The sequence below is a fragment of the Hibiscus syriacus genome, unplaced genomic scaffold (assembly GCF_006381635.1).
Source record: "Hibiscus syriacus cultivar Baekdansim isolate YM2019G1 unplaced genomic scaffold, ASM638163v2 tig00002840_pilon, whole genome shotgun sequence".
Classification (NCBI taxonomy): domain Eukaryota; kingdom Viridiplantae; phylum Streptophyta; class Magnoliopsida; order Malvales; family Malvaceae; genus Hibiscus; species Hibiscus syriacus.
In genome coordinates, this window is record NW_024061947.1 from 8,427,044 (window position 1) to 8,437,547 (window position 10,504).

The 10,504-nt window shown below is 32.1% G+C and overlaps 1 pseudogene; it reads left to right on the forward strand.

Annotated features, from left to right (window-relative positions):
• Nucleotides 1-7,569: 7,569 nt before the first annotated feature.
• On the forward strand, nucleotides 7,570-9,246 carry LOC120154043 (annotated as a pseudogene).
• The last annotated feature ends 1,258 nt before the right edge of the window (nucleotides 9,247-10,504 follow it).

The window sequence follows — 10,504 nt, forward strand, 5'->3', positions numbered from 1 at the left end:
AAAACGCCGCTATATGTATAAAGTTAGTGGCGTTTGAGGTATAAACACCACTAATTACCTTTATTTAGATAAAAATAAATGATTTTACATATTTAATTTCTACTCTACATCAACTAAATTTACTGATATATGTAGCTTTATCTATTTAACAACAATCATACATAACATATTAATTAACCCACAAGTTATACAGAATAAAACCTAACAACAAAATAAATTAAATTGATAAACATTAAATTAAATGTATGGTTGAACCTATTGCGGCGTTTGTTGTAAAAAAATGCAACTATATATGAACCTATAGCGGCGTTTCTTGAAACAAACGTTGCTAAATATATTGATTTATATAAGATTAACATTTTTTAAATATTTAATTTATGCTCTACATAACATAAATTTACTATCTTGTAGTTTAACCTAATTACCAACATCCATACATTTCAATTAAGCCATAAGTTATCCATAAATATACTTAACAACAAAATACATTAAAATTTAGAAACATTAAAGTTATGCATAAACAGTCTTCATCATATTGTTCACTAGAATATATTTAGTTATGCTCCTTCGTGGGGAAAAGACGTAAGAAAGTTGTTTTCCTTGTTTGATGACACATCGTTAAGTTTTTCCTCCCTGTAAACTCTATATGGAGAAATTGTTCATCCTTTTCACCAAATAATTCCCCTACCTTCGATTCACCAAGAAGACTCTTTGCGCGCTTCAGTGCTTCACTTGAAACAAATAACGAACTTCCACCTACACTATGAAACTTGATTGGAGGTGGCTTGGTAAATGAATCAAACATTAAAATAAATTTAAGTAGATGATATAAATGTTTACTTTGAGTAACAGTAGAGGCAACATCGTCTTCATTGAGGATAGATACTGCTTTTGCAATTGAAGATTCTTTCAACGCCACAGAGTTACCCAATTCGGTTCTAAACATCGAGTATTTATCCACTCCTCTATCATCATTCTCAATAAGCTTCGAAGATCCTACATGCGTACGATCTATGAAATTTTATGACCATAGAAAAATAGTATATAGGGCTTAAAGATTTATAAATTATTACCTTCAAGTAGGAGATCGGCCATGGAAGGGTATGGAGCAATAGAATTTTCTTTCGGGTCATCATCGAGTTTCGACGGCGAGATCGGACCGATAGCCTCCTAACGATAATTTGATCTGCTTTTGCAATTGAAGATTCTTTCAACGCCACAGAGTTACCCAATTCGGTTCTAAACATCGAGTATTTATCCACTCCTCTATCATCATTCTCAATAAGCTTCGAAGATCCTACATGCGTACGATCTATGAAATTTTAGTGACCATAGAAAAATAGTATATAGCGGCTTAAAGATTTATAAATTATTACCTTCAAGTAGGAGATCGGCCATGGAAGGGTATGGAGCAATAGAATTTTCTTTCGGGTCATCATCGAGTTTCGACGGCGAGATCGGACCGATAGCCTCCTAACGATAATTTGATCCATCGTAGAGCAAAGACACCATGTAGACATTCCTACGATAATTTCTCTTACTCAAGGCAACACCTGCTCCTTTTTTTCTCCAATACGTTAGCTTTCAGGGTTTTCTCCATTTTTAGAATACCCAAAAAAACAAAAATGAAAAATATCATTAATTATAAGAGGGATCAAACCGTGCAATTGTGTTATAGTTCATCGATCAGAGGGCTGATTTGGTCGCCGGGACATTCAAAAGACAACTTCGCTTGGAATCGTGCTCAGCCTGTTGTTGTACCAGAGAAGAATGTTTGAGGGAAGAATAGTTGAAATGATTTTAGGGTTCAGGTAGGAGAAAAATGAGGAACATATATTTAACATTTTGCAGTGTTTTAAAAAATGCCACTAAATCACATACTTTGCGGCGTTTATAAAAAACGTCACTATTGATTAACACCATTGTGGCGTTTATCTAAAAATGACGCGAAAGTATTAATAATTGCGGCGTTTGAGGTATAAACGCCGCTACATTACCGTTATATTGTGGCGATTTCAGTAAAACGCCGCAAACTTTCTTATCTATTGCGGCGTTTGTTGTTAAAACGCCACTATATATCCACTATATTGCAGCGTTTGTACATAAAACACCACTAAAAATAACCATATTGCGGCGTTTATAAAAAAGCGCCACTCCATTAATACTCAATAGAGGTGTTTGTATAAAAACACCGCTAAATGGCTACTCTTTTGCGGCATTTTTTGATAAAATGTTACTAAAAATAACTCTATACCGGCGTTTTTGCCATAAACGCCGCTAAATTACCACTCTATTACAGTGTTTTTTATAAAAACGCCGCTATATTATCATTTGGCGACGCTTTGATTATAAACGCCGCTATATTTCAAAATATTGTGGCGTTTACTCTCCAAACGCCGCTAGAAACGCCCTACAGAGCACTTTTGTTGTAGTGATTATTCCATTTCGGACCAGGTTCGAGACTGATCTTTTGCTTGTTTATGATAATGGGGGCTGCCTCTCAGTTCCTTGTTTACAATCTATTTACTGTTCTTTTTCAATCTTTGTTGTTGCAGTTTAAAGTTCTACGAGGTGGTTGCTGGAAGAATAAAATTTTCAAAAGACCCGAATTTCGACTGAATAAAAGAGATTACTCTAGGGGTTTCACGGCAAGTCCGTGGATCCAGCACTTTGGATCTGGATCCAAGTCTTGTGTATTGGCCTCGTGCCGTCATCCTCAACATAATGCATCACCCAAAGGTAAACCAAAAAATTCATATGTCTTGATCATGTCATTCTCATGATTGCACATATTGGTAAAATGGATGCTGACATTGGTATATAGGTGTGATCTTGATGATTTTATACAAATTATATGTTTATGGTTCCTGCAGTGGTATTGAGCTTATTCGACGAATCTTAAACTCGCTCGAAACTAACGATATATACTTGTATGGTTAATCTGTCAATGTTTCACCTATACTGATCATGATTTGCATCCATATATGATAGCAAACCTAATATTTTTTTTCATGGTTATCTATGAGTATTTTATAATCTCTTGGTGTCTTGCAACCATGGCATGCTTGATATTTGATGGTTCAATATACTTGAAAACATAAAAATAAGAAAATGAAAGAAAGATGACTAATTTCACTGTGCTATGGGAACCACTCCCGAGTGGCATATACTAGTTGTTAGAAGTCGAGAGGCATGTATATATTTGGTTTTAAGTACAATGTCTATTGACATAAGGTATACATGTGATCTACATTTTGATGAGTTTCTCTTTTTCTAAATAAACTGCGAGCGTATTCGAACTCTAATACTGGTTGGTTGTTGTAGAGGAGTCCGATCAGAACTTTGTAGATGAAATAAATAGCAGTGAATGCAGTTCCAAGAAGCTAAAAACTCGGGCATATGATGCTTCATACAATGACGAGGTAATCCACTAAACTAAGACCAAAAAAAAATTTAAGAAATCACTTTGGTTTTAGTCCTAATTTTGCTGGCATGTTTCTGGTTTTGTTTTTAGGTTATTGAATGAGGTAAAGAAGCTTCTTTTAATTTAGGCAGCTAAACATCTACCGCAGAGACTAAGTCAAAGGAGCTTCCCCTTGTGTCCTAATACAGGGAGCAAACGCGAAGGATATCCCATATATTTTAGTTTTTTGTTTTCGTTGGCCTCTATTCACATAATACAAGTACATCAAATAGATGTAAGGACTGCATTCTTAAATAGAGATATAGACGAGGAGATTTACATGGAACAATCAATAGGTTTTGAGGCTTCTGGCATGAAAGGTAAAGCGTGTATACTAAAGAATATGGCCTTAAGCAACCTCCAAAGCAATGGTACAAGAAATTTCATAAAACTATTCTTAGTTTTGACTTTATTGTTAATGGAGCTGACAAATGTATTTACTCAAAAATGTTCGGTTCTGATTGTGTAATTATTAGTCTATACTATTCTTAGTTTTGACTTAATTGTTAATAGAACTGACACATGTATTTACTCAAAAATGTTCGGTATGATTGTGTAATTATTAGTCTATATGTGGACGACATGTTAATTTTCAATACCAAAATTGAGGCCAATAACAATATTAAAAAAAATTTAAAAATTTTGTCTACTAAATTTGAAATACTAAAATATTTTTGTCTACTAAATTTGAAATTATTAATTTGGGAGAGGTAGATTTTATCTTAGGAGTTAAAGTTATTAAAATTGATAAGTGATTTTAAATAAAATCACTATATTGAGAAAATGTTAATGAAATTTGATAATTTTGACATCATCTGCTAGACCTCCTTATGACTTTAGCACACATCTTTGTAAGAATAAAGAAAATAGTGTTTCTTAAGAAGAATATGCAAGAATAATTTGTAGCCTTATGTTCTTAATGAACTATACGCAGCCAAAGATTGCCCATGTTGTTAGCAGATTAAGTAGATATATTCATAATCTTAGTAATGGATATTGGATTGCTCTCAAATGCTTATTAAAGTACTTTAGAGGTACAATGGATTGGAAACTTGAGTTTATTGGCTATGTTGCAGTTCTAGAGGGATACTATAGTGTTAAATGTGTTATCGATGATGAAGTAAGTCCCGACGAGTTGGTACGTCTTCACATTAACGGAGCATCAATCTCTTGGAAATCTACAAAGCAAGTGTGCATTGCTCGTTCTACGATGGAGTCTGAGTTCATTGCTTTCGATCTGCTTGGACAAGAAGCCAAATGAAAAACTTAGGAATTTATTAGCATAAATTCCTTTATGGGGAAAATCGATTCCTCTAGTATCATTGTCGTATGATTCACAAGCTAGATATGTCTGACACATATCCAAGCTTACAATGCTAAGAAGAAACATATTCGTATAAAACATGAATAGGTAATACACCTAATAAGGAATGAAGTACTCTCTTTAGAGTATGTGAAGTTAGAGAGGAACCTTGTTGATCCGTTAACCAAAGGGTTAAATTGAAAATTGGTTCAAGATTCGTCAAGGAGTATGAGCATAAAGCCCATTAGTTGAGGAATTCATGGTGGACACCCAATTTAATTTTCTAAGTTTAATGTGGTAAATGAAACCATAGAAAGACATAGTGTACATAATTTTCTATACTTATGACAAATAATGTACAGGCACGAGGATGATCTATTTTGCTCTTAATGAATTAATAGCCCAAAATTTGGGTGGTCTTAGTGAGAATGATTTGATGCGTTTACTAATTTTAGTTGAATATCTACTCTTAATAAGTTCATAACATAATGATGAGTAGGCGTTCCTATCGCGGATGACTAAATTAACTTACCGCAAGAAAAGATGAGTTTTAATAAACTTTTAATGAACTTAATCCCAAGAGTTTGGGTGTTCCAATTTGAGAAGAACTGATTGAGTTCAGAAATTAAGAGGTTGAATATTTATTCTTAATGATTTTTTATCCTAGAGTTTGGGTGGTTCATTTAAATGAACTTGAATAAACTCACCTTATTTATTTTAAGGTTGAGCAATTATAAGAGGATCTTAATTATTTCATGACTCATATTCGGATGGTTTATATTGAGATAAACTTGATGAAATAACCTACGTAAGTGAGAAGGACTAGCCACCTCCTATGAAAAACATCGTGTTATTTTTCTGGTACACTTACTAGAATCTTGAGGATATGTGCTACAGATATATATCGTTAATTTATCTTGGACCTTGGTGAATGAATGAGGTCAGTCGTGTGTCATGTGTTCACCCATATCTTAACAAGTTCAAGACTTGTTCATTTAGTTAAAAGAAGAATTACTTATTGTCACTATGCACTAGTTCAGATATGTTCATTAATGCTTAAGTGACTATTCTCGCAATTGCTCTTCACGTGTTTTAAAATTATTTTTCAAAATGATATTTCTTATGCATTAGTGGGGGAATATTAGTAAAGCTATAGAAAAAACTAAAAAATCTTATATCCCACATTGAGAATGAATATACCTTTAGGAAGGTATTTAAAGGGTTGCCTTTTCCCCTCCTATCTTGATTGTGGTAAGATAACTCCATCCCACGTGCATGTTACCGTAGACCGGCTCGGCTCTATTGTGTTCGTTGCTGTGGTCATGGTCGTGACAATTTCGTGTCTCCGATGCATACCGTGCGCGTATTATTTTTTTGATAAAATTCATAAGAATTTTTCCTACAAAAATGTTTTTAAAGAAACTGGAATGAATATTTTTCTACTATATTTATAGACTTTTTTCAAACAGTTTGAACACAAAAAATATTCTGGGTGAATAAACTATGGAATTTAATTTGCTGTAACAACGTTAATAGCTGTAATTTAACAATTGTAATGTAATAACTGTTATTTTCTGAAGGCTATTTGGTATTAAACCTAGACCTTTTTTCAGACAGGTCCTTTATCGCGGAAGACGGTAAATCAAATACTCGTTGATACCAGCTGTTTTTGGAGAACTGTGTTAGTCTCATGGGTATTCGATCATTGTTGCCATTACAATTTATACTCATGGGATCGAATTAGCTTGTAGTGGACCATCACGATAAAATTTTCACTTTTGTATTCTTCCGGTCAATGCTAATGACTCTGTTTTGTAGTTTTATTATTACCAACAATTTAATGGTGAAATTTAACGCCTGTGATATTTTAAGCATCTAAAAATATAATGATAGAAACTTTAAACACCTAAATTAATTGAAAAATAATTTAGAAGACTAAATAACAAAATAAAACAATTCAAGTACTTATTTTTATATTAATATATTTCTAAAATATATTATGATACAAATGACATTTATTTCTTGCCACGTCAATATGTTGGTGTACAAATTTATTGTCCATTAATAACATCTGATATCCTGTAGGAAAGTCCCGTTAAGCTGGTCCCAAGCATTAATTTCTAGAGAAAGCTATATCTGACTTATTTTCTGTTAAAATTAAAATTATATTTAATGTAATGTAATGTAATGTATCAGACAAAAATCAATTAGATAAATGAATTTTTTTATAAAATATTAATAAATTATTATTAAATCATTGTTATATAAAAAATTGTCTAATATTTATAAAAGAACAAGAGTAAAGGCTCATGGTGAAAAATTATATAAAGAGTTAAATTTATTAAATTATAATAAAATTTCAACTATTATTATATTAAATTATTATCATTAATTTATTTAATATTTAATGATAGAGTAATTATTTAAAACTTTAAAGGAATTTGTTTGTTAATTTTTTTTATTAAATTAAATGATTACAAATAATATTTATTTTAAATAATTTTAATCTTTTGACAATAAATATTCAATATCATATTATATGTTAAAGTAGTTATATTAAACTCATCACCTAAATATCAATAATTTATTTAATTACTAAAATAAAATAAGTTGGTTTATTTATTAATGTTTGCATTGAATTAGTGTACATACCCTGTAAATGATAATTGTTGAAAAGCGTGGCATGTCAGATGCGTCACCTAATCATTTCCGTACTGAACAATTGAATTATCGCAACCACCTTGGCCTCACTGTCCTACAAAATCAGATTTCAACCCAAATCCCTCTCTTCACCTTTCTTCTGCATTTCTGATTTGAAATGGCGACCACTGAGTTGAAATCTGATAACTTGTTCGAGATGATTAAATTTCACTTGGCACTGATGCTGGTAAGCAGCTCACCAAGAAGATCGGCCTCGTTTTCCAATTCAACATCGCCCCCAAGGTTAACCCTTTATGCTCTCTCGGTTTCCATTTGTTTTCAAAGATTTTGTTTCTGATTCTGGGATTTGTTTATGATTTGCAGAAAATTGGGATTGATGAGGTTTCTTACGTTGTTGATCTCAAGAAAGGAGAGGTTACCAAAGGTTAGCATACTTGCCCCTTTTTAAACGGTTATGTTCTAATGATATAAATGAACCGATTTGTACTAATAAAGTTGTATTTATTTTTAAAGAGTTTATATTCCGTGCGTATTCCTTTAAACTTTCAGTATAATATTTATATTCGTTTATTTATTTTTTAAAGTGTTTGTATTTATACTTTTAGTATTCGTGAATAAATTGTTTAATCTTTGTGACGATATTCGTTATACATTCGAAAACATATTTGTTTGATGAACAAAGTTATCTTTTAATCCTTTTATTTAAAGTCAAAGAAAATGGTGAAATTTTGCTATTAGTCCGTAAGTTTTTTAGACTACACAGATCAAGCCTCAAAATTCACCTTATATTCAATTTAGTTCATACTTTCACTCAAATTTAAAATGTAGAAAAAAAGAACCGAATAGACGAGTCGATAAGTGAGTCAATAAACGAGATTGTTTGTAAACATAAATGCATAGTGGTGGAACTTGACGAAAAAGTTTGAGGAGGCCAATTTAAAACTTTAAAAAATTCAAAGGTTTAAATTAAAAATTTTAAAAATTATGAAGGATTTAGTTTATATTTTTTTCTAAAAAATTAGGTTCTAACTATATTTTTTTGTTGAAAATTTTAGAGGCTTAATGAAAAATTTTAAATATTATGGAAGGGGTTTAATTAAAAACATTAAAAAAATTAAAATTAATATGAATTTCCAAAATTTGGGAGGAATTAAACTTTTAAGCAATCTTAAGGGCATAAATTATAATTTTTTAAAATTTGGGGGGTCATAGTCCCCACTAGTCCTTGTTGAGTTTCGTCCTATAAATGTACCGAACACATCTTTATTTGTGTTTGTTCGTTTATTAAATTTTGTCCACAATCGATTTTTTAACTTAATAAACAAAAGTTATACAGACAATTGGTCAAATGTTCCGTTCATTTGCATCTCTACCTCTACACTCTTTGGGTAATAAAATTCTGCTAAAAAAAGTTGATAGTGCGATTTATTACCCTGAATTATAGGTGCATACGAAGGGGGGAAGCCTGATGCGACGTTTTACTTCAAGGACGATGATTTTGTGAAGGTGGCGACTGGGCAGATGAATCCCCAGGTTGCTTTTATGAGGTGAGATTTTTCTGTGAATCTGCTTAGATCTTACGAGTGTGAGAGTTAATACTCGGTGCCATGGATGTTGCAGGGGGATGATTAAGATCAAGGGAAGCTTATCTGCAGCTCAGAAATTCACTCCTGCTATTTTCCCAAAGCCGGCGAAGATGTGAGCAGATACGCCAATGTAGTGTTTATGGCTTCTTATCGTTAATGGTTTGGATTGTAAAAGCTCTCCTTTTTATTCGCCAATTGCACCGCGCTATGAAATTATATGCTTTGTCCGACTATGTTACTCCCGCCTTCTCTTTTTATTCTAATTGTGTCCAACTACATATATTTATATCCCACACTTGGGCCTGAAACTTACATATTTTTTTCAATTTAGATTAGGCTTAATGCCTAAATAAGTGTCCAAACTATATATTTTATGTCAAATAAGTTCCTACATCTTTTTAGGCCCATTCGAATGTCTAACGTTACAAATATTAGCACTTTTATTTAAAAAAACCCCTAACTTTTCTTATATTATAAAACATTCCAAAAATCCCAAATCCTAACCTTAATCAGCCGTCTCTACCCTCTCCGACCACGAACACCGTCATCGACGTAGTCCTTGCCATCATCCTAGTTATATGCCACCGTAGTTGTTACCGATTCACCATCAGAATTGCGTGGGATCACAATTTTCATCCTAGGGTTTGCGGGATTTAAAATGTCGATTTGTCGTCGATCGGTCATCAACCGGTCATGGTTTCATAGAGGATTTGGTCATGGGGGAGGGGAGGTCGGTGGAGCTTTTCCGACGACAAAAGGCAGTGGTCGGCGTGGTTTTAGGGGTTGAAAAGAAGGTTTTCAAAGTTTAGGTGTTATTTCAAAATTTATGTGTTTTCTTTTTAAAAAATATATAATTTTATTTTTTTTTGTAACACGTGTCACTTAACAGGAAAAACTAACGCTGTTAATAGCTCGGGCTCTTAAAGTGCTAATGTTTGTAACGTTAGGCATCCGGGTGGGCCAAAAAATAGGCACTTATTTGACAAAAATATATAGTTGGACACTTATTCAGGCATTAAACCTTTAGATTATTAGTTTTTTTATTACCAAAACTTGTGAGAGTTAAAAAAAATATGGATTAATCTGAAAAGAAGTTATCGAATTTAGGGATTAAATGTTGCTTTTATCCCATTAATACATCACTAAAACCGGGAGTTATTTCTAACAGTGTCGAGCGTAATACAATGGGAAAGGAGCTATAGATAAGACGAATGATTATAGTGGCTTGATGAATAAGCATTTATTAAATTCTTATTTATCTAATCACTCTTATTTATTTTTGTAATACGCATTACTTTTACTGAAACGTTAAACATTTTATATGTACTTTTTTTATGCGCATCACTAAATTCCTTTTAACATTTCCAAAATCTTTATGATTTTATTAATTTTTAGATATACTATAAATTTAAATTTGATTTATTTATAAAAAATAAAATATACAGATTTGTTTAACCCAAAGAGAATAATGATATGAATAAAAAAATATTC